The sequence below is a fragment of the Sander lucioperca genome, chromosome 4 (genome assembly GCF_008315115.2).
Source record: "Sander lucioperca isolate FBNREF2018 chromosome 4, SLUC_FBN_1.2, whole genome shotgun sequence".
NCBI classification, from domain to species: Eukaryota; Metazoa; Chordata; class Actinopteri; order Perciformes; family Percidae; genus Sander; species Sander lucioperca.
Genome location: NC_050176.1, coordinates 39,944,146 through 39,969,481, shown reverse-complemented (window position 1 = coordinate 39,969,481; position 25,336 = coordinate 39,944,146). Strand labels below are relative to the sequence as shown.

Genomic DNA, 25,336 nt, shown 5'->3' with positions numbered 1-25,336 from the left:
GATTACATTTCAGCAATCCCAAAGTGCTACAGAGCATAAATAATGCAATTTAATAAAAAAAATATAAATATTGAGGTTAATAAAAATAGTTAAAGTGCCCATATTATGAAAAAATCACTTTTTCTGGGATTTGGGGTGTCATGTTGTGTCTCTGGTGCTTCCACACACATACAAACTTTGAAAAAAATCCATCCGTGCTGTTTAGAGTGAGATACAGTTTCTGAATGTGTCCTGCCTTCAGTCTCTGGGTGAGCTGGTCTAAATCGACACTGCTTGTGATGTCACAAGCCGAAACGAGCAGACTAACCGCAACCACTAGCTCGTAGCGTTAACGTTAGCATGCTAACGCTAATGCTAACGCTAGCAAGCTACCTCATTCTCAATAGCAAAGTACTGCTACAACACACAAGTTCACCATAATCTACAAAAGAACTACTTCCATGTGCGCCCTCATTTAGAAGTCTCCCAGCTAATCCTGCCTTGTAACTGACCAAAGTTATAGAAACAGCCTTTCTTTTACTGTCTATGGAGCTAGCTAGCTGACATGATCTACATCTGAGCTACTGGGCATGTGCAGTGCAATCAAAGATAGTCCAGAAGAAGAAGAAGAAAAGAGGTCTCACTCTGTAGCTAAAACAGAGACCAGCTGAAAAGAGGATCTGCAGCAGTGAGAGAGAGCACTGCAGTACAACAAAAATATGGTGTTTTTTGAAAATTAAACCATGTAAACCTATTCTGGTACAACCTTAAAATACAATTATGAACCTGAAAATGAGCATAATATGGCTGCTTTAAGGGGAAAACCTATAAAATCCATTTTACAAGTTTACTTTTTAGTCGTGTGGCTTCAATTACTTTACCTCCCTGAATCTCATTTTGACATTTTCCATTGACATATTCATTGGGACTCCTGAGATAACTCCTCTCACTTTTGCCATTGCTCCTGGGATGTGTGCCTTCATCCTTTCCCCTTGAAGTGAGGACATTTTGAGAATCTTTTCTTGTTGTTTGCTGGTTGCATGTATCAGTATTCTCTTATTGCTCATAAACCTAACAAATTTAATTTGACCAATCTCTTTGTCAATCGCCTTGGTAAGTTGATGATTAAAATTAAATATAAATTGGAAATTAGAATGATTAGTGTGTTTTAAAGATGAATTATGCAGCGAAGCCTAGTGATTTGAGAGACTTTTATTTATTTTCCTGCTTTGCACTTTGACTGTTGTTTGGCTCTGAGACTATTCTACTCTATTCTGTTTATGGAAATAAGATTGATTGGATTATATACAGAAGAAGAATAAAACTTATATAAATAATATATATATAAATACCTTAATTGTGAAGGAAACATCTTTATTCTTTGATTTTCAAACTGAAACAGATTTACATGTTACGGAACGGCACAGGAGGTGGAACCCAAAAGCAGACGAAAACACAATAATTAAGATTAAGTGTTTTAATGAGTAAAATATATACAATAATTTTGCTGGTGGCAAAAAGGAGGGTTGTGTCGAGGGAATCCAGTGGTGAGTGGTGGGTGCAGTACGCTCTCCAGAGCGTGCCCAGTGAAGTGGTGGTGTTGACCATGTGGTAAGGCCTCCTCCAGAGTCCAACAAACAATTGAGTTTGAATCCAATCCTTAAAGAGAGAGAGAGAGAGAGAGAGAGCGAGCGAGAGAGAGAGAGAGAGAGAGAGAGAAGCAGGCAGGCAGGCGCACGAGCAAGCAAGGCAGGCACACTGGTAGCCGGTACGATCTGGCAACAAGTGGATCGCCGAGCCAGCCTTAAATACTACAGGAGGGTGATTAGGGAATGAGCTTCACCTGGAGCCACCTGCCAGCTAAGCCACGCCCACAGCTCAGTCATCGGCACAGGAGGGAGGAACATGAGGGAAAACAAACAAAAACCACACAGAACAAAAAGAAGCATGGGCTGCCATGATGACATCATGACATTACATTTGTTAAAACATGTTGAACGCATTGTCTTTTTTATGTTTAAACCTTTATGGAAATAAATCACTAACAGCTGAAGCTGCTCCAATAAAACATGATTAAAGTGAAAATTAAACTCAACACAGTTTATACACAACTAGTTTTCATCCCTGAGGAGATCATTTCAACATTACTAAAAAAGAAGAACATTTCTGACATTAAAGACACAATCAGTGAGACAAATGTGAACCAAAGTGAAGCCTCGTCCTCCACCAACATTTAAACCACAGGACAGGAAGTTGTTTCCTCCTACAGAGAACACAGAGACATTGCGGCACCATATGACCCAAACCCAAACCCAGGATAAAGAGGTTCAGTGAATGTGGTGTTGAAGGCTTAGAGGTGGATCAGTGAGTCAGAGGAGACTGTGTAGAAGGACAGAGAGCCAGCAGGACAGTCAACATACACTGCTACTCTACTAGAGACAGAGGAGGAGGAGAGAGGGAGGTCTGTTCTGCTGTTATCATGCCAGACGGAGTAATAACCATCAGAGCAGTTCAGACTCCAGGCGCCTGTTTCACAAAACCAAGATAAGGGATTAAGCTGGGATTTATCAGTTATCCTGGATGATTTAAGCCTTGACTCGGTTTCACGAAAGTGGAGGCACATAAATCACCATGGAGATTTATTCTGTGCAGCTAGCCTGCTCCTGACCAGGCTAACAGCCAGGATTTATTAATCCTGGAGCCTTTTCTGATCACCCAGCAGTGGTTTTACCCTATTGTTATCAGCCTGGATTAAAATACAACAGGTGCATGTTGCTGTTCATTTAAGTACTGTTATTATTTAAAGTTTTAAATTATAATTATTCATGTGACAGTCATTGTTACTGTTATATTGCTGTATGCAGACTGCTGTTCATATTGTTGTTAGAAGTTTGATGAATATATTATAGCAGTTGTTGAGATAATTAGAAAAGGCTGATAAAATTTCAAATGTGTTTTAAATGAAGTCTGTTACTAAGGGCAACACATACAACGCTGTACATTTCTATAGTTGACTAATGCACCTCGAATTATTTTAGTTGATTAATTTTTTTTTTAATTCTTTAACAATAAGGATCATGTTTGTTCCTCTTCCATGTGCATTGTATTTGGCATTCTTAGCACACAAAGTGTGTTGTCCAGTAAACTGGGACTATAATTTGGGAGGATTGTACAATTTAAAGAACATATCCTAATTGTACAATCCTCCCAAATTATAGTCCCAAGAATGATAGTCTTAGTTCACTGGACCAGTAACTATCTAGTGATGTAGGCTACTGTACATTCATGTAACAACAGGGAGAGGACACCTCAATGGTTTTTGACCTTATATTTAGCTGGGGGGGAAATAACTGATGAATATACTCTGTTCCATTCATGTTTACAGTGTGCATGGGATTATCACTTAATTATCTTTATAGTTAGATTTTAGAGTCACATTTCTTCAGTGTCTTTATTTTCTATGTCCATATATACAAGGGTGCAAGGAATATAATATGTAGAGAAGGAAACTCGTCCTCTATAAAAAATTTAAAAAAACACGAGAAAAAGCATGGCTGATAATAGCGGACCGACTGAATGATATATCTAAAAATATACATTTATGAACTTAACTGAAACCATTCACTGAGTCACTGTCATCTGCAAAAACGAACAGTTGTACACTTTGCATTAAAAGCGAGCAGTGGAAGTTAATATGACTTAGGACATTTATATTTTAGCCCATGAGAGAGAGGGAGGAACAGAGTGAAAGAGATATTTACGCATCATATTCTAGCGTTGTAGAAAATTGATCTTCATGGTACATTTTCTGAGTAACATTATCTTCTGCTTACTTTTAAGGCAAAGAGTACAACTGTTAATTTGTGCAAATGATTAGTAGCCTAATGCTTGAATGGTATGATTATGACGGTTTCAATTCAGAGCAGTGGTCAGTTAATGTATATTTTTAGGCTGCTTACGCATTCAGTCGGTCCGTGATCGTCTGCCACTCTTTCTCTCGCTGTTTCACTACAGCAGCCGTGTTTCTTTTCTTTTTATACAAATAATGTGTTTCACGTCATCATACTTCCACAAGAAGCTGCTGCTCACTCTGTATAAAGTATGTACAATGCGTATTCTCCATTTTGGCATCAGTAAATCCGTGATCGACCTCGCGGTCTTTTGAGGAAAGGACGCGCATCTATCTGAATTACTTCAGCCTGGCTCAACCTAGTCTCTCCTCCTCAGCCTGGCTTGGCCTTCGTGAAACGCACCAAGTCAGGCTGCACAGATTAGACTAGGTCAAGCCTCGCTTTATCAGTTATCCTGGATTTATATATTCTGCTTTTGTGAAACAGGCCCCAGGACTTATCATTATATCCAAACAAACAGTCTTTACTGTCTCCTCTCCTCCTGATTCCTCTGTAACTCACTGCTATATAAACATCTCCTCTCCTGTCAACCTCCCAGTAACAGCGACCAGTCAGACCATCTCTACACAGCAGCTGAGGACAGTAGTCAAACTTCTCTGGATCATCAGGATATGGCTGATCCTCTCTCACCCGTGTCACCGTCCAGTTGTTGTCGGACAGTTTGAGGTTTCTGTTCACGGTGTTTGTGTCGACTGTGAGTTTACAGGAATCTGATGAAGAGAATGAGACACAACACAGCAGCAGCTAATAGTAACATCATTAGTTGAACTTTAGTTAATAATTATTATACTGTTAATGAAATTATATTTAATAATTAGTAAATGATTAAAAGTGGTTTATAAAGCATTAAATAACAATGTTTATAGATTATAGATTAACAAACTATTTATTAACCATTAACACATTATAATAATACTGATAATGATAATGATACAACTTTATAATAACCATCCAAATAATGTTTATTGATACAATTTATTAATAATTTACAAATACTTTGTGATGGTTGGGGTCGGCTGGCTGTGAGTTTTCTGTTTTGTGTCCTATTTTGTTTTTCCACTGTGTCTCCTGTCTGTTTCTCTGTTGGCCCTGCCTCTCTGTCTCCGTTTTTTTCCCCTTCCCCTCTGGGGTCTTGGGTCCATTCCTTCTAGTTTTCGCTGTGACCTCCCAGGGAGCATTCCACCGCCATTCAATCTATGGCTGAGGCGCTTCGCTCCCTGACTGAGGAGGTCCGGCACCTCGATGCTTAGTCCCATCAACACGACACGCTCGATCCCCCCAGTAATACCTCTTGGTCCACTTCCCCGTCTTGAACTCCCACGTTTGATCCAGCTCTGCTCGCTGTCGCCTCCCTGTCCCTCGGGTCCCCAGTTTCTCTCTGGCGTGTTGGTGTTGTGAGGGGTTTCTCATTTAGTGTGCCCTAGTATTTAGGAGGCAGCCAGCAGCCTTCCACTCCGATGATGCTAGATTGTGTTTCGTTGCCGGTTTACTCCGTGATCAGGCCCTCGCCTGGTTCACCTCCGTGAGTGAGGGGCAGCCTCATCTCTTCTCCTCGTACTCCTCCTTTGTGGAGGAGATGAGGAGGGTGTTCGATCGTCCAGTGCAGGGGGTGGAGACGGCTGCCCAGCTCATGTCCCTACAGCAGGGGGATCGCAGTGTCGCGGAGTACTCGGTCGGCTTCCGCATTCTGGCCGCTAGATCGGGCTGGAACAGTCCGGCTTTCCGTTGTGCATTTATGGCTGGTCTCAGTGAGCGGACGAAGGATCTTTTGGCCGCCAGGGATGAGCAGGAGAGCCTCAATGGGCTCATTGAGTCAGCCATCGATCGGAACAACCGCTTCCGGGAGAGAGAGAGAGAGAGAGAGAGAGAGAGAGAGCGCGGGTCCAGCGGCTCCTCCTCTTCCCGTTCCTGCCCTCCGCCTTTGTGGGTCCCTGCTTCCCCGCCTTCCAAGTCACGCTCGGTGGTACCTCTGGCACCTCCCTCTCTGCCTCCACCCGAGCCCATGCAATTAGGTCGCACTCGCCTCTCCCCCGAGGAATGGGAATGCCGCTGTCTAGCCGGAGTGTGTATTTATTGTGGAAAACCCGGTCACTACATCTCCACCTGCCCGGTTCGCCCAAAAGGATTCGGCTCGCCACTGCGACACAAACTCCTCCCAGCCTTCACCTCCTGCTGGAGATTTCCCTGTCCTGGCAGGAGGTGACGCTTCCTCTAGGGGCTTTAGTTGACTATGGTGCCAATGAAAACTTCCTGGATAGTGAAAATACTCGACAGCTCTCCATTACCCAAATTCCCCTTGACACTCCCCTTCACGCCACCGGCCTTAATGGTCAGCCTCTTACCACCGGTACCCACTGCACTCCCTCGCTCCGCCTTCTCACCTCCGGTAATCATCACCAGTCTATTTCATTTCACCTCATCTCCTCCCCTGCTACCCCCGTTGTCCTTGGTCTCCCCTGGCTCATTACTCACAAACCCAACATGGACTGGGCGTGGGGGAGGATCACTTCAGCACTTCATAGACGGCTTTATTGATTGCATGTTTGTGCATCTGGAACAGTTGTTCTGTCTCAGTTGTACACTCTGTTGTACACAACATAACGTAAATAATGTAATATCACAAGCAGTGGAGTTTCCTCACCAAGGGCTTTGGGCCTTCGTTCAGGTTCATTGTCCCAGCATCTCTTCATCAGTCCTGTCAACTCTGTCATCCAGGCAGCATCGCCCTTAATATCATCCAGCTGTGGGCGGTCTCCCAGCGGGATGCGCAACATCACTATTTCGAGCTTTGCATCTACATTGGAGAAAGAATTAAAAAGGCTGTCAGAGTGGCCTTGAGGTTAACTGACACCTTGGTAATACCTGAATAGACGGTCTGGACTGATGCTTATTCAATTCAATTTTATTTATAGTATCAAATCATAACAAGATCTCATGACACTATACAGATAGAGTAGGTGTAGACCACACTCTATAATTTACAAAGACCCAACAATTCCAGTAATTCCCCAAAGAGCAAGCATATAGTGTGACAGTAGCGAGGAAAAATTCCCTTTTAGGGAGAAACCTGGGACAGACCCAGGCTCTTGGTAGGCGGTGTCTGACAGTGCCGGTTGGGGGTGTGATAAACAGTAGCAATAATAGTCATAATAAAGTTAATGGAACTATGACTAGAAATAGTAGTTGTAGTAGTTCATGGTGTAGCAGGACACTGCAGGGCGTAACAGGGTGTAGCAGGGCGGAAACTGCTAGGGGGGAAAAAAAACACAAGGACTCCGGGGAATAAGCTCCCCAGAGCTAAGTTAGTAACAAGCATTTCTGGGACATGGATGCACACAGATGGAAAGAGAGAGAGAGGAGCTCAGTGTGTCAAAGGAAGTCCCCCGGCAATCTAAACCTATAACAGCATAATAAAGAGCTGGTGCAAGGCAAACCTGAGCCAGTTCTGTAAGGGTTGGTAGATGAATCTGACGACTATGAAGAGAAGCAGAGAAGAGAAGGGGTGCCGTGTCTGGAGCATTACACCCTCCCCCACCAGTCTAGGTGAACGCTGCAACTCCTCACTCCCTAACTATAAGCTTTATCAAAGAGGAGAGTTTTAAGTTTATTCTTAAATGTGGTGACAGTCTCTGCCTCCCGAATACAGACTGGAAGCTGGTTCCACAGGAGAGGAGCCTGATAGCTGAAGGCTCTGGCTCCTGAACCCAGACTGGGAGCTGGTTCCACAGGAGAGGAGCCTGGTAGCTGAAGGCTCTGGCTCCCATTCTACTTTTAGCGACTCTAGGAACCACAAGTAACTCTGCATTCTGGGAGCACAGTGTGGGACAATAAGGTACTATGAGCTCTTCAAGATATGATGGTGCATGACCATTTACAGCTTTGTAGCTCAGGAGAAGGATTTTAAATTCACTCCTGGATTTTACAGGAAGCCAATGCAGAGAAGCTAACACAGGAGAAATATGATCTCTTTTCTTAGTTCTTGTCAGAACACGTGCTGCAGCATTCTGGATCAGCTGGAGAGTCTTAAAGGATTTATTTGAGCAACCTGATAGCAAGGAATTACAGTAGTCTAGCCTGGAAGTAAAAATTCATGGACTACTTTTTTAGCATCGTTTTGAGACAGGATGTGCCTAATTTTGGCAATGTTATGAAAGTGAAAAAAGGCTGTTCTTGAGATTTGTTTTAAGTGGGCGTTAAAGGATATATCCTGATCAAAAATAAGTCCTAGATTTGCTGGAGGCCAGGGCAATACCATCCAGAGTAGCTAAATCTTTGGATAATGAGGTTTGGAGGTGTTTGGGGCCCAGCAATAACTTTTTTAACAGTTTAACATCAGAAAATTGTAGGTCATCCAGGATTTTATATCTTTAATGCATGCTTGACGTTTAGTTAACTGACTGGTTTCGCCTGGCTTGATTGATAAGTATAACTGGGTGTCATCCGCATAACAATGAAAGTTAATTGAGTGTTTCCTAATAGTATTGCCTAGAGGAAGCATATATAGACCTTTGCACGTGACGTCACGCTCCGTTCTAAATAAACCCTAGATTGAGGTCTTATCTTTGCCATCATGAGGTACCTCCCCCCGCCGTTAGCGTAGCTTCGTGTACCTGTAACCCAGCCATCTACAAATAACTGGTAAGCATCCAGACTTTTAAAAGCTTTGAGATCAGCACCAGTATATGGGGATACCCCGTTTACCACATAGTGGTACAGATCGGCACCAGTATATGGGGATACCCCGTTTACCACATAGTGGTATAGATCGTGCAGACTTGGTGATTTAATGAGGTCCGTGAAAACGGAGGGAGGAAGAATTAAGGGTCGGTATCCAATCCTGCCATCTCCAACTTCTCCAAATACTGCTCTTTGTGAGCACCTACCCGATGCCCTAACTCGACCGATAATGGCACGACAACTTGTTCAATAGAAGAAGTCATGAAGCTATAAATACAGTTTATTTATTGTTATGTATTTCAAACTGATTGAAACTATGAAACTTTCTGCTCGTCTACTATACTGATTAGCTTGTTAGTGCAGGTGATTTTGCCGTCCATCATGGCGTCGTCACGTGGTCGTGGTCACGTGTTTGCAAAGGGTCTAGAATTGGTCCAAGCACTGAGCCTTGTGGAACACCATAGCTAACTTTAGCGTGCCTGGAGGATTCATTGTTAACATTAACAAATTGAGATTTATCAGATAAATAGGACTTAAACCAGCTTAGTGACTACCTTCGCAAGGATCTTGGAGAGAAAGGAAAGGTTAGATATAGGTCTATAGTTGGCTAAGACATCAGGATCGAGGGTGGGTTTTTTCAGAAGAGGTTTTATCACAGCTACTTTAAAAGACTGCGTAGTATTTGTACTGTAGTATTATAAGTATTTATCTTTCTAGTAGTCCTGTGTTTAAAGGTGAACTGTTAGAAGTTGAGGACAAGAGGTGATGAATTTTATCTCTAATTGTTATAATTTTATCATTAAAGAAGCTCATGAAGTCGTCACTACTCAGAGCTATAGGAATAGATGGCTCAGTAAAGCTGTGACTATCTGTCAGCCTGGCTACAGTGCTGAAAAGAAACCTTGGGTTGTTCTTATTTTCTTCTATTAGTGTTGAGTAATAGTCTGATCTGGCATTTCTGAGGGCCTTCCTATAGGTTTTCAGACTGTCTTGCCAATCTAAACGAGATTATTCCAGTTTGGTGGAACGCCATTTACTTTCAAGTTTTCGCGAGGTTCGTTTTAATTTGCGAGTTTGGGAGTTATACCAAGGTGCTAGTTTCCTTTGCTTCATCGTCTTCTTTTTAAGGGGAGCAACAGAGTCTAAAGTAGTCCGTAGCGAGGCCGTAGCACCGTCTACAAAATTATCAATTTGGGAGGGACTAAAGTTAACATAAGAATCCTCCGTTATATTAAGGAATGACATTGAGTTAAATGGTGTTGGAATATCTTCCTTAAATTTAGCTATAGCACTGTCAGATAGGCATCTAGTGTAGAAGCTTTTATCTAATTTCGTATAGTCGGGTAGTAGGAATTTGAAAGTTATTAGAGAACAGTCTAATAATAAAGGATTCTGCAGAAATATTATTAAATCTTCAATTTCGATGCCATATGCCAGCACAAGGTCGAGGGTGTGGTTAAAACAGTGAGTGGCCTTATGCACACTGACTGAAACCAATTGAATCTAATAATGAGTTGAAAGCAGTACTAACGGTATTGTTGTCAACGTCCACATGGATATTAAAATCACCTACAATAAGTAATTTGTCTAATTTAAGGACTACACATGATAAAAACTCTGAGAATTCAGATAAAAATTCAGAATACAGACCCGGGGCTTGGTAAACAACAACAAATATAATTGGCTGTAATGTTTTCCATGTTGGATGTAGAAGATTACGAACAAGGCTTTCAAACGAGTTATAATTTAATTTGGTTTAGGATTAATTAACAGGGTTGAATCAAATATGGCTGCAACTCCCCCTCCTCGGCCTGAGCCTCTAGGAATTTCAGTATTATTATGACTGGGAGGAGTGGCTTCATTTAGACTAACATATTCTTCATGGCACAGCCATGTTTCAGTAAGACAGAATAGATCAATTTGATTATCTGATATCAAATCTTTTACTAGTACTGCTTTAGAAGACAGATCTAATATTTAATAGTCCACATCTAATTTTCCTATTCTGTTCTATCATTGCAGTGGTAGTTTTAATTCCAATTATGTTGTTAAGTATAGCCCCTCTTTTGTTTACCTTTGATTTAACCAATCTGAGTCTGGGGACAGACACCATGGTTATTATGACTATGAGTGGGCAACTGCTCCAACGGAAGCACAGAGGAGCGCGTTGCACTGCACCTCTGATTACTAATATCAAACTTGGGTTGTCATGATTTATGACCGATAATAGACTCAGTCAGATTTTTTGATATGAGAGCGGCTCCGTCCAAGGTGGGATGAATGCCATCACTCCTAATCAGACCAGGCTTTCCCCAGAACGCCCCCCAGTTATCTATGTAGCCCACATTATTAGCTGGGCACCACCCCGACTACTAGCGGTGGAAGGGATGACATGTGGCTGCACATTTCATCGCTGATCTGGTTTGGCAGGGGCCCAGAGAAAACTACTGAGTCCGACTGTTACACGAGCAGTGAGTAGTGGACCCAAATGCAGAGAGGAGGCAGGAAGGCAGGAGACAGTTTGAGCGCAGGGTTTATTTCATCAAAAAAAAAGGAAAAAGCAAACAGAGAGAGTCCCCACAAACCAAGGGCAAAAACTTCTATCCAAAAAAATACAAAACGCAAGGAAATGAAAACCAAAAACCACAAGAGTCTCCAAAAAACCAGGAACAGATAACAAAGGAAATCCAGGGAGTAACAAACTTGAATAAATTGACACAGGGAGGTAAAGCACACACAAACTGACCAGACGAAGACACAAACTCACAGGCAAAACACAAGATGATGTGACAACAGACAAAAGAAACACAAGGACTAAATACACTGGGTAACGAGGTAACGAGGGGCAGGTGACACAGCAGGTGAAACACATTAGGAGAGACAGAATAATCAAAAAAGGCGGGTAAACACAGGAAGTAAAACAAGACACGACAAGACAGAAAACTAGACTATCAAAATAAAACAGGAAACAGAACATAATACAAAACAGGGAACAGAAATATACACAACGAAATAAACAGTCCACAGAATACATACAGAACAAATATACAACGCAGTAACAGAAATAAACACACAGGCAACAGAAATAGAACAAAATGCAAAGCAAAATACCGAAACCATAACACTGACATTGTCTTTGCATATGCACAAAGTGACTTAACATTCATTTTAGTGATCTCTGATTGGCGTAATGGGGTATCATTACCACCTACGTGATGTATGATCTTACTATATTTGCGGTTATTTTCAGCCAGCAGCTTTAGATGGGATTCTACATCGCCTGCTCTGGCCCTAGGGACGCATATGACCGTAGCCGCTGGAGCTGCCAGCCTCACGTATCACTGAGTGGGGAGAAACTGTTAGAAAGGCGAAAATGCTCCGGTTTAGAGCAACCGCCATCATGTGCGCTCCCAGGTTTATAACTAACGCTACGCTTCCCTCGGACAGTCATCCACTCGCCTGGCTGCTTGGGGTCTGCCGGGGAACTGCTAACAGAAGCTACAGTATGTTGGCCCGCATCACCTGTTCCTGAGCCCTCGTGTCACCTGTCCCTTGTTTCACCCTCGTTACCTTGTGTCTTTAGTCTCTGTGTTGTCTTTGTCTGGTGTCAGATCATTGTATTGTTTTGGGTGTTAGTGTGTGTAGTCTACCCCCTTTGTCTCGGTGTTCCAGTTTTTGTGATTCCTGTTCTTTTGGCTTCTTCTACATTTTGGAACTACTGTCTTCAGGACTCCTTTGGTTGTATCGCTTTTATTTTTATTAAATCCTCTTTAATTTTCCTGTCTTTTTATTAGAGATGCACCGATAGACCAGGTGGTGACCGGAATTGGCCGGTTTTCACGTGCTTGGCCATGACCGGGAACCGGCAGGTCAGTCTGACATATCCCGAATTCATGTCGGTCAACGCTACAATTAACTGACAACATAAGTTATACGAGTTACAGTTATCAAGGACGCATGCATCCTCTCCTGGAACCATCACCTTATCATGGTGGAGAGGTTTGTGTGTCCCTATGAACCTGAGGGCTGTGTTGTCTGGAGCTTTGTGCTCCTGGTAGGGTCTCCCAAGGCAAAGTGGTCTCAGGTGAGGGTCCAGACAAAGAATGGTTCAAAAACCCTATGAGTGACCGAGAAAGAGATGGAGTGACCCTGCCCGGAGGAAGCCCGGGGCCCCCATCTGGAGCCAGGCCCGTCAGCGAGCGTCTGGTGGCCGGGTTTGCCACGGAGCCCGGCCGGGCACAGCCCGAAAAAGCTACGTGGCATCCATCTCTCCATCCCATGGGCCCACCACCTGTGGGAGGAACCGCTGGGGTCGGGTGCGCTGCCACATGGGTGGCAGTGAAGGTCAGGGGCCTCGACGGACCAGACCCGGGCAGCAGACGCTGGCTCTGGGGATGTGGAATGTCACCTCTCTGTGGGGGAAGGAGCCGGAACTGGTGCGGGAGGTGGAGCGCTACCGGTTAGATCTGGTGGGGCTTACCTCTACGCACAGTCTCGGTTCTGGAACCATACTCCTGGATAGGGGTTGGACTCTTTTCTTCTCCGGAGTTGCCCAGGGTGTGAGGCGCCGGGCGGGTGTGGGGATACTCACAAGCCCCTGGCTGAGCGCCGCTACGTTGGAGTTTACCCCGGTGGACAAGAGGGTCGCCTCCCTACGCCTGCGGGTTGTGGGGGGGGAAACTCTGACTGTTGTGCATATGCACCAAACAAGAGTTCGGAGTATTCGGCCTTCTTGGAGACCTTGAGTGGAGTCCTATAAGGGGCTCCAGTGGGGGACTCCATAGTTCTGCTGGGGGACTTCAACGCGCACGTGGGCAATGATGGAGACACATGGAGAGGCGTGATTGGGAGGAACGGCCTCCCTGATCTAAACCAGAGTGGTTGTTTGTTGTTGGACTTCTGTGCTAGTCATGGATTGTCTATAACGAACACCATGTTCGAACATAGGGATGCTCATAAGTGTACTTGGTACCAGAGCACCCTAGGCCAAAGGTCAATGATCGATTTTATAATCGTTTCATCTGATCTGAGGCCGTATGTTTTGGACACTCGGGTGAAGAGAGGGGCAGAGCTGTCAACCGATCACCATCTGGTGGTGAGTTGGGTCAGAGGGTGGGGGAAGACTCTGGACAGACCTGGTAAGCCCAAACGGGTAGTGCGGGTAAATTGGGAATGTCTGGAGGAGGCCCCTGTCCGACAGACTTTCAACTCACACCTCCGGTGGAGCTTTTCGTGCATCCCTGTGGAGGCTGGGGGCATTGAACCCGAGTGGACAATGTTCAAAGTTTCCATTGCTGAAGCTGCGGCGAGGAGCTGTGGTCTTAGGGTCTTAGGTGCCTCAAGGGGCGGTAACCCACAAACACCGTGGTGGACACCGGTGGTCAGGGAAGCCATCCGACTGAAGAAGGAGTCTTTCCGGGATATGTTATCCTAGAGGACTCCAGAGGCAGTGGCAAGGTACCGAAGGGCCCAAAGGGCTGCAGCCTCTGCCGTGAAAGAGGCAAAGCAGCGGGTGTGGGAGAAGTTCGGAGAAGACATGGAGAAGGACTTTCGGTCGGCACCAAGGTGCTTCTGGAAAACCGTTCGCCACCTCAGGAGGGGGAAGCGGGGAACCATCCAAGCTGTGTACAGTAAGGATGGGACGCTGTTGACCTTAAATGAGGAGGTAATAGGGTGGTGGAAGGAGCACTTTGAGGAACTCCTAAATCCGACTAATACGCCCTCTATGGTAGAGGCAGAGCTGGAGGATGATGGGGGATTGTCGTCAATTTCCCTGGTGGAAGTTGCTGAGGTAGTTAAACAACTCCACAGTGGCAAAGCCCCAGGGATTGATGAGATCCGTCCAGAAATGCTTAAAGCTCTGGGTGTGGAGGGGTTGTCTTGGTTGACACGCCTCTTCAACATTGCGTGGAAGTCTGGGACGGTGCCTAAGGAGTGGCAGACCGAGGTGGTGGTTCCCCTTTTCAAAAAGGGGGACCAGAGGGTGTGTGCCAATTATAGGGGTATCACACTTCTCAGCCTCCCTGGTAAAGTCTTCTCCAAGGTGCTGGAAAGGAGGGTTCGGTCGATAGTCGAACCTCAGGTTGAAGAGGAACAATGCGGATTCCGTCCTGGTCGTGGAACAACGGACCAGATCTTTACTCTCGCAAGGATCCTGGAGGGAGCCTGGGAGTATGCCCAACTGGTCTACATGTGCTTTGTGGATCTGGAGAAGGTCTATGACCGGGTCCCCCGGGAGATACTGTGGGAGGTGCTGCGGGAGTATGGGGTGAGGGGGTCCCTTCTCAGGGCCATCCAATCTCTGTACAACCAAAGCGAGAGCTGTGGGGGTTCTCGGCAGTAAGTCGGACTCGTTTCAGGTGAGAGTTGGCCTCCGCCAGGGCTGCGCTTTGTCACCAATCCTGTTTGTAGTATTTATGGACAGGATATCGAGGCGTAGTCGGGGTGGAGAGGGGTTGCAGTTCGGTGGGCTGGGGATCTCATCGCTGCTTTTTGCAGATGATGTGGTCCTGATGGCATCATCGGCCTGTGACCTTCAGCACTCACTGGATCGGTTCGCAGCCGAGTGTGAAGCGGCTGGGATGAGGATCAGCACCTCTAAATCGGAGGCCATGGTTCTCAGCAGGAAACCGATGGAGTGCCTTCTCCAGGTAGGGAATGAGTCCTTACCCCAAGTGAAGGAGTTCAAGTACCTTGGACTCTTGTTCGCGAGTGAGGGAACAATGGAGCGGGAGATTGGTCGGAGAATCGGCGCAGCGGGTGCGGTATTACATTCAATTTATCGCACCGTTGTGACGAAAAGAGAGCTGAGCCAGAAGGCAAAGCTCTCGATCTACCGGTCAGTTTTCATTCCTACCCTCACCTATGGTCATGAAGGTTGGGTCATGACCGAAAGAACGAGATCCAGGGTACAAGCGGCCGAAATGGGTTTCCTCAGGAGGGTGGCTGGTGTCTCCCTTAGAGATAGGGTGAGAAGCTCAGTCATCCGTGAGGAGCTCGGAGTAGAGCCGCTGCTCCTTCGCGTCGAAAGGAGCCAGTTGAGGTGGTTCGGGCATCTGGTAAGGATGCCCCCTGGGCGCCTCCCTAGGGAGGTGTTCCAGGCACGTCCAGCTGGGAGGAGGCCTCGGGGAAGACCCAGGACTAGGTGGAGGGATTATATCTCTAACCTGGCCTGGGAACGCCTTGGGGTCCCCTGCTGGAGCTGCTACCCCCGCGACCCGAGACCGGATAAGCGGACGAAGATGGATGGATGGAAGGACGCATGCACACACGGACGTGAAAGCACAGTCTTTTTCTCAACTTTTCTGCCGTGTGTCGCGCGTACTCGCTCGCGGTGTGAAGCGTGTGTCCGCGCTATTCTCGCACATGTAGGGAACCTCGTGAATTAACCGGCAACATTCTTCAGCGTCTGTGCAGAAGATAACAAGTTTGCAATATGCAACACCTGCAAGGAAAGAGTAGGGCATGGAGGGATGACACCAAAAACCAAAATCACATTTTTTTAGTTGGATATTGGATGTGAATAGAAGGAAATGGTTCTAACATTGTGTGTGAATTTCCCACACCAGGAGTAATTTATATAGTTCTATTTTAAAGTGATCCATTATCTGTTCAAAATTTTTCTATGTTCTGTGCAAAATGTTCTATTAAAGAATAAATATAATAAATAAATATTAATAAATATTAAATATATAATATAATAATATAGAATAAATATTTTTGTGTGCTGTAAAGTGGTTAGAAAAAATTAAATCGGAATCGGCTAAAATCAGTATCAGCTGGTCTAACTCAAAGAAAATCGGAAATCGGAATCAGCCTAGAAAGTTGTAATCGGTGCATCTCTACTTTTTATTAATCCTTTTTACTAAATCCCATTTCCCTGAACCCTAACAGAAATAAAATTCATTGGATCATATACAGAAGAAGAATAAACCATGTTCTAATGAAGAAAATACCTTAATTGTGAAGGAAACATCTTTATTCTTTGATTTTCAAACTTAAACAGATTTACATTTCTTAAAATTTTGATTTGATTTGATTTCTTTTGGATTTGACAAACAACATAATCCAAAGGATAGCATGTTAAAATGTAAACACTCATTTCCAACATGGTCCTTGTTGTTAAGACATGCAACACATCATAAAGACCTATTTCAGGTGAAAGACAACAACATATAATACAGATCATAAAAGATTTAAAAGCATTCCAAAATCAGAGAATCATAAATCACATAAAATAATCAGTCTACTCTAATTAAACAATATTAGCTACTCTATTCCATAAAAAAGCCTTAACCTTGTGTCTAAAAGCCCCTCTGGTATTTACACTTTTGAGGGAAAGCGGCAGATTATTCCACAATGTTATACCTGTATAAAAGAAAGAACTTCTAGCTGCATTGTTGACTCTGGGCACTTTACAAGAACGGACACTGGCCCTAGTATTGTGATTATGTTGTGTATGAACCATTGTTATATGGGAATGTAGATATTTGGGAGCAGAGCCATTTATGACATTATACATATGATTCAGCTTTAACTGCTCCACTCTAACATGTACTGGCAGCAACCCTACCCTTTTAAAAGCATCTCTACCGATATGAGTCCGGGGGGGTGCATTTAACAGGTAGCGGATAACATTATTTTGCATCACTTGCAGTCTGTTTTTAAGTTTAACTGATAATCCACAGTACCAAGCAGAACATGCATAATTGAAATGACATTGAATCAATGATACAACCAGTAATTTGTTGATAGAATAATCTAGATGCCTTGTCCTGCGATACAGGAATTTCAGTTTACCGGCACATTTGGATAATATTTTGTCAGCAATAGATTTACAGGTTAATGACTGTTCTAATGTTAACCCCAGGTATGTGACACTATTCTGAGAAACTATTTCAGTGCCATTACATGTAACCTTAAGTGCATTTGTTCTAGACAACTTTCTTTTTGTTCCAAATAAAATGGACCCAGATGTATTGAGAGCCTGTTGTCAATAAGCCACTTGCTAACACTATTTAATTCATTACCTAGAGTCTTCTCAATCTCGCTGATATCATCCCCAGAAACCAGTAATGCAGAGTCATCAGCATATAAAAGCATCTTACATTTCACGGCAGCTGGCATGTCATCAATATAAACTAAAAATAAAAGGGGGGCCAAGGATTGAACCTTGGGGCACCCCACAAGTAATATCCTGAGGATCTGATATGGTCCCCTCAACATCACAAACTTGAGTCCGTCCAGAGAGGTAAGAGGTGAACCATTTCACAGCAGTATTTCTGAAGCCTATACTTTGTAGCTTTGATAGTAGTATTGCATGGTTTACAGTATCAAAAGCTTTTTCCAAATCAAGAAGAATCATGCCCATATACTCTCCTTCATCAAAGTTTTGTCGAATATAATCAAATAACTGAATAAGACAGGTTTCAGCAGAATAAGCTGCTCTAAATCCAGACTGAAGTTCATACAGTAGATTTTGTCTGACAAGGTACTCTTCCACCTGCTCATGCACAAGACGCTCAAACACCTTCGATATGGCTGTCAGAATTGATACAGGCCTATAATTACCGACATCTGATCTTTTATTTTTCTTAAAAAGGGGTACTACCCTGGCCCTTTTCATGTCGCTTGGAAAGATACCCTGACTTAACGATAAATTTATTATATGGGTGAGTACCCTAGAGATTACATTGGCACTATCGCTCAAAAATCTGGACGGAATCAAGTCCTGTCCAGTGGCTTTGTTAATTGACAATGTGGATAGACACATTCTCACCCTCTCCTCTGAGATGGGGCCAATATCAAAAGCATCAGGAGTAACATGTTTGGTTTTATAAAAAGAGTTTACAAATGATGGGCCATATTTACCTGACACACTCGGAAACTTATCAACCAGACTGGCAGCAACTGTTGTGAAAAAGGTATTAAATACGCAAGCAACCTGCTTTTTTCCAAAAATCATCTTATCCTCAATGGCTAATCCAATATTACCAGACTTAGATTTAGATTTTCCCTTAGCGCCCATATCAGTAAGAACCTTCCATAGCTTTTTGGGCCGATGTGAGTTCGCAGTAATAGCATCAGCATAAAATTCAGACTTTATTTTCTTTACCTTGTAACTAGCCTGATTACGAAAATATATATATTTATCATAATCACAACAAGACAAAGTTGACCTCTTAAACTTTCTGAACCATTTATCACGTTGTCTAATGAGATCCAGAATGTCAGAAGTCATCCAAATTGCACTTCTCTGTTTAATTCTGGTTTCCTTCATTGGTGCAACCTTATCAAGAGTAGCTACAAAGTGCTGTTTAAACATATTCCAAGCCCCATCAGTATCATTGCTTCCTAAAACTTCTGACCAATCCCTCCTGGAAAGCCTTTCTTTAAATTCCTCAGCTGTGTAATGTTTTGTTAATATGAATAAAATGAAGCCCTTTCCGACTGAAAACAGCCTCCGGTGTCTCAAACTCCTCCGGACAATCAGTGACGTTTGCGTTACACGTTTCATTCATACAACATCTGTTACAAACTAACGGAATGACAGAATTAGTCCTTACGGCCTGTTCGTAGATTTTAGATGCAATATTTCCACATTTTATGTGAACAAAGGCATCACAAAAGTCACAAGCGACTGCTTTAGCGTTTATCCTCACCACTTTCCCGCAGTTAGGACAGTCCCTGCTACGTCTCACCTTTGGCCGGTGTTTCCTTTGCAAGTTGTTTGGTCTCGGACACTGATGGATATCTCCGGCGAACAGCAGACAGATGGATAATATTGTGCCAAAAGCATCAGCCTGTTGCCTTCCACGAGCTCTATTGTTCCTGACGGCGAAATGTGTCTGCGTGGTGCTTAAAGCAGCACTGCCATATCTAAAAAGTTTGTCATCTGCATTCACAGAAGATCCGCAATCTTTATCAAAGATCTCACGTACATATGCATTATTTCTATTATGCTCGCAACGCTGTTCAAATCTAAAACCTAGAACATTCAAAAACAACACATAAACTAAAATTGCTGCCAGAGCTCCACAAGCACCTGACGCCATCTTGATTGAAAAACATGTTGAACGCATCAAGTCTTTTTTTATGTTTAAATCTTTATCGAAATAAATCACTAACAGCTGAGGCTGCTCCAATAAAACATGATTAAAGTGAACATCAAAGTCAACACAGTTTATACACAACTAGTTTTCATCCCTGAGGAGATCATTTCAACATTACTAAAGAAGAACATTTCTGACATTAAAGACACAATCAGTGAACCAAAGTGAAGCCCCATCCTCCACCAACATTTAAACCACAGCAGAGGAAGTTGTTTCCTCCTCCAGAGAACACAAAGACACTGAGGAACCATATAACCCAAACCCAAACCCAGGATAAAGAGGTTGAGTGAATGTGGTGTTAAAGGTGTAGAGGTGGGTCAGTGAGTCAGAGGAGACTGTGTAGAAGGACAGAGAGCCAGCAGGACAGTCCACATACACTGCTACTCTACTAGAGACAGAGGAGGAGGAGAGACAGAGGTATGTTCTGCTGTTATTGTGCCAGACAGAGTAACCACCATCTGAGCACCTCAGACACCAGGACTGATCATTCCATCCAAACATACAGTCAGCACCGTCTCCTCTCCTCCTGATTCCTCTGTAAATCACTGATATAGAAACCACTCCTCTCACCTCAACCTCCCAGTAACAGCGACCAGTCAGACCATCTCTACACAGCAGCTGAGCCCAGAAGTCAAACCTCTCTGGATGATCAGGATATGGCTGATACTCCTTCACATATGTCACCTTCCTGTTGTTGTCAGACAGTTTGAGTTCTCTGTTCACTGTGTTTGTGTCGACTGTGAGTTTATAGAAATCTGACGGAGAGAATGAGACAACACAGCTGCAGTTAATAATAACATCATTAGTTAAACTTTAGTTAATAATTATTATACTGTTAATTAAATGATATTTAATAATAAGTTAATGATTAATAAGTGGTTTATAAAGCATTAAATAACAATGTTTCTAGATTATAGATTAACAAACTATTAACCATTAACAAACTATTAATAATATACCATCCAAATAATGTTTATTGACGGTTTATAAACAATTTATTAATCTTTTATAATGAATTTATAAAATATATAAAATAGGATCTGAGCAACAATAACCTGTTAAAATAACATAAATTACAGCATAACTAATAACTAGTAAACATATTCATTATCATTTTGTTGTCTGAAAGTAAAATAACTTTTAAAATGTTGATATTGTTTTAGTCTCAGTGATGGGCCCCAATTTTAAATAATAAAGACAGTTAGACTTCTTTTTCTTATACCTAGTTTGGTACCGCCAGACCCCTCCACCCCACTTCTCAAACCAAAGTTTCACCCTTGGTAATGGTTATTATGAAGTGTTACCCAAAACACAGCATTAGTTTATCATCAGACACATCTGAAGGTTTAATTCTGTGCTCGTGTGCTGATGTTCATTTATATAAAGTTTAATAATGATGCATGTAGTCAGTAATGTTCTAATGCATAAAAACTATCAGCTGTGTATTTAAAGAGAAACTAACACACTTACATTTCATCAGATCAGGCCTCTGCACCCTGGAGGAAGAAACACAGTCAGAATGATTTTCTATCCAACATGAGTCCTAACTGCTGTTAGACATGATGCACAGTTCCTCAGTCTGTCAGAGAGACAGAGAAACTCATCTCAGTTAACTGGTCACTGGTATCTAAGAGGAACGGGAAGATAATCTAGAAATAATAAGAGACACAGACATCACTGATCTGCTCTGGTTTCATTAATGTCCTCCCACATGATAAAACACAATGTGAAATATGCACAGAGACGTTTCTGCTCATCACATTGTTTGTTGCAGTACTCTCTGAAACATCATGGGGCCGTACAAACAAAATAATCTGTAAATAAGTAAGTGTTAGAGAAGAAGTTGAGAGCGGAGGTAAAGAAAGACAGCCTGCCTGGCAACAGCAGTTAACACATCCATAAACACGACATACTGGCAAACATTACATTTCTACATCTACTCTAATTATTAACGTGACTGTGGTTTATCTATAAGGATAATACATAATCATTTCAAGAAAAGGTGTTTCATGGGGAAAATACTTTTAAGTTGATCTGATGATGGCTCTAGAAAGAAAGTCAGAATTACTACAATTCATTACATGAGGAACATTAATGTCTGAACCACATTTCATTAAAATCCATCTAATAGATGATAAGATGTTTTCACTTAAAGCTAAAAGTGTAATCCTGCTGGTGACGCCAGAGGAACACTCAGAGGATCACTATGGATCAATCTTCTGGGGAATAAATGTCAGAACAAGATATTATCTCAACACATTTAGTAGTTGTTGAGATATTTCAGACTGGAACAAAGCGGTGGACTGACATAACTATCCCTAGAGCCATGCTGCTAACAGGACTAAAATGAGAATGATTCTTGATGTTTCCATTCTAAACTTCTGTATGTGTTTCCTAACTCAGGCCTACTCTCTCCTCTGAACAGAAATAAGAAGTTCTTCAGCTGAAGGACAAGAAATTAGAGGCACCTGCAGAGTTTGAGCTCTTGTTGTATGTTCATACCTGAGAGGGTCCAGTCTCTGGGAAGAAGCAGTCAGGGGCTCTGGCTCTGGGAACGTGGAATGTCACATCTCTGTGGGGGAAGGAGCCGGAACTTGTGCGGGAGGTGGAGCGCTACCAATTAGATCTGGTGGGGCTTACCTCTACGCACAGTCTCGGTTCTGGAACCATACTCCTGGATAGGGGTTGGACTCTTTTCTTCTCCTGAGTTGCACAGGGTGTGAGGCGCTGGACCGGTGTGGTGAGCACTGCTATGGATGCTGCAGATCCAACTTAAAGACAGGCATCAAGGAAGCAAAAGTGGCCTACAGGAGGAAGATCAAGAGGCACTTTAACGAGGGGGATCCCCGGCGCGTCTGGCAGGGAATTCACCTCACAAACTTTAAGGGTTCAAAAGACCCAAGCCCAAGTACCAGCAGCCATTTGGCCGAGGAGCTCAACCATTTCTTTGTGTGCTTTGAGGTGAATGGGACCAGGACTGAGCCAACATCAGCCACACCATTAACACTCTTGCTCACAGATGCCCTGGCATTCTCTCTGAATGCAGAGGAGGTCAGGAAGGCATTTCTTGGCATGAACCCCAGGAAGGCTGCTGGCCCTGATGAGCTCCCGGGGAGAGTGTTGAGGGACTGTGCCGACCAGCTGGCTAAGGTATTCACCTCCATCTTCAAACTCTCTCTGTCTACCTGCTCCATCAAAGTGCCTCAAATCTGCCACCATTGTGCCGATTCCGAAAAAATCAGCTGTGAGTAGCCTCAATGACTATAGACCAGTGGCCCTCACTTCCATTGTTATGAAGTGCTTTGAAAGACTGCTACTAAATCACATAAAAGCCCCCCCTCCCCTCCACACTGGACCAGCACCAGTTTGCCTATAAAGCAAACAGGTCAACTGCAGATGCCATCAACACAGCCCTGCACTGTGTGCTGACCCACCTTGAACATCCTGGCACCTACGCAAGACTGTTGTTTGTGGACTTTAGCTCTGCATCATCCCCGGAAGACTGGTGTCCAAGCTACACGGCCTGGGCATCAGCACTAACATCTGCAGATGGATCCACGACTTCCTAACAGACCTTCCCCAGTCAGTTCGGCTGGGCTCCCAACTTTCCTCTGTCCTCACACTTAGCACTGGGGCCCCCAATGGTTGTATGTTGTGTGCCCTGCTCTACACCTTATACACTCACGACTGCACCCCAGCTCATGACAGCAATATGTTTATCAAGTTTTCAGATGACACTACTGTAATAGGACTTATTTACAACAATGATGAGTCGGCCTAAAGGGATAAAATCCCAAAACTCCTGGTGCTCCACCAACTACCTGTCTCTCAACACCTCTAAGACCAAAGAGGTAGTGGTAGACTTCAGCAGGAAAGATCTGACCTTGCCCCGGTTTACATCAATGGGGACACTGTGGAGAGGGTTAAGGACAAATTCCTGGGGACACACATCACCTGGGCAACAAACACCACAGCCCTTGTGAAGAAAGCACAGCAGTGGCTGTACTTTCCCAGGTCACAGGGACAATTGGGCAACTTTATGACATTTGAGTATTAAAGTGGTGGGAAGCCCTGAGGGGGGGGCTGCAGTGGCTAGGGGTGTCAGGGGGCATTGCCACAAGCCACATGTTCCCAAATGTCAAAATTGTTCCCAAATGGAAAACCCTAACCCTAATAATTGAAAAAAATAATACTTGCCATTAAAATATTTACACAAATATCACGTATGTTGCATGAAAGGGGCATGGCTACAATACTGGCTTAGTTCCAGCCCCCAGGACCTTTTGCCTTGAGCATATAGGATTCCTGATGGTCTACGATGCCCACGCGCTATACACTAAATCTATGGTTCGTGACGACCAGTTGGGTGCAGTCTTTAAGCATGTATCACCATTTTTTGGAACAAATATGGCTGTTTGAAGAAGGGACATTTGGGAACATTTCCTATTCATTTTCCCTTATAAAATCTTCCCATTCATTTGTAATTGGATTTGTCCTGCCTCCCACGCGAGCATGCTAGGTGCTAGCAACTCCAAACCAAGATGGCCCCACCCATTTCGGCCCAGCAACAACATACTAAAAAAGAGATTTTTCCGTTCAAAACAATATTCAAATATGGTGTTGGCGGTAACAATCCTAAGACCATGTTTTGGGGGAATTTTGAACAGAACTTTTTTTTTCTAAACGGTTTGGAGCATAAATAATCTTGAATTTTTGTAGAGGGGTGCACCCCCCACTACTGTGCAAAATGTGGGGTCTCTGGGTCCTTTCCTTAAATATGATTTTATTTCATTTTTGAAAATGGCATTTTTTTTTGATTATTTTTGGGGCATTTTCGGTCTTTATTTTTGACAGGACAGCTGAAGACATGAAAGGGGAGAGAGAGGGGAATGACATGCAGCGAAGGGCCGCAGGTCGGAGTTGAACCTGGGCCCGGTGCATCGAGGAGTAAACCTCTATAATTGGACGCACACCTCCCAATGGGTCCCTGGTAGTCCAGGGGGGTAATGCTCGTGAAGTTGCCTGGAAAGGAGACCGCCGAGGAGGGACACTTGGGAACAGTCACTCTCCCTATTAAAAACAGGCGAAATGTCCCACTTTAAAGTAAGGGAAGAGCAGTGTTAGGGAATCCTAACCCAGGACATTTGGTATGTTTTTAATAGGGGGAGTGAATGTTCCCAAATGTCCCCAAATGGTCTGGCCAGTAGGGGCCCTTCCCATGGTTCCAGGTCCACCAAAATGTGGTAATTTATTCTCCAGAACACCCTCATCAATAATGGACAGAGAACATTTTGGACACTTCGGATGAGCATATGTTCCCATTTGGCAAAAGTGTTCCCAATTGTGCCACGGATCCTTATCTTTGCTGCCTTTGGTGGCCGAAACTAGACAGCGAGAAATTTAAAAAAAGTTAGAGGGGGCGCCGTTTGGCCCCCGAGGGCCCGGGGGCCGCACCCTCTTTTGATTTTTAGGGGCCGCCCCCGTCGCACGGCGGACATGGGACACTTGGGCTCTGAAAGTCCCCTTACTCTGGGAGAAAGTGTTCTCGTTTGTTCTGCGAGTCGTAATGGGAATATATCACACCAGATGCCTGCAGCGGGCAAAAAACATAATTAAGGACTGTTCCCACCCAGGTCACAACCTCTTCACTCTGCTGCC

General features: G+C 43.8%; 1 protein-coding gene and 1 long non-coding RNA gene across 3 annotated transcripts in view; one reads left to right on the top strand and one right to left on the bottom strand.

Annotated features, from left to right (window-relative positions):
* Positions 1–25,336, bottom strand: part of LOC116049192 (receptor-interacting serine/threonine-protein kinase 3-like) — a 286,056-nt gene that overhangs the window by 248,291 nt on the left and 12,429 nt on the right. The window lies entirely within an intron of this gene.
* On the top strand, positions 1,970–19,829 carry LOC118494900. The gene is made up of 2 exons (XR_004897105.1): positions 1,970–2,078; positions 19,749–19,829. It is a non-coding gene; the product is annotated as an uncharacterized LOC118494900 (long non-coding RNA).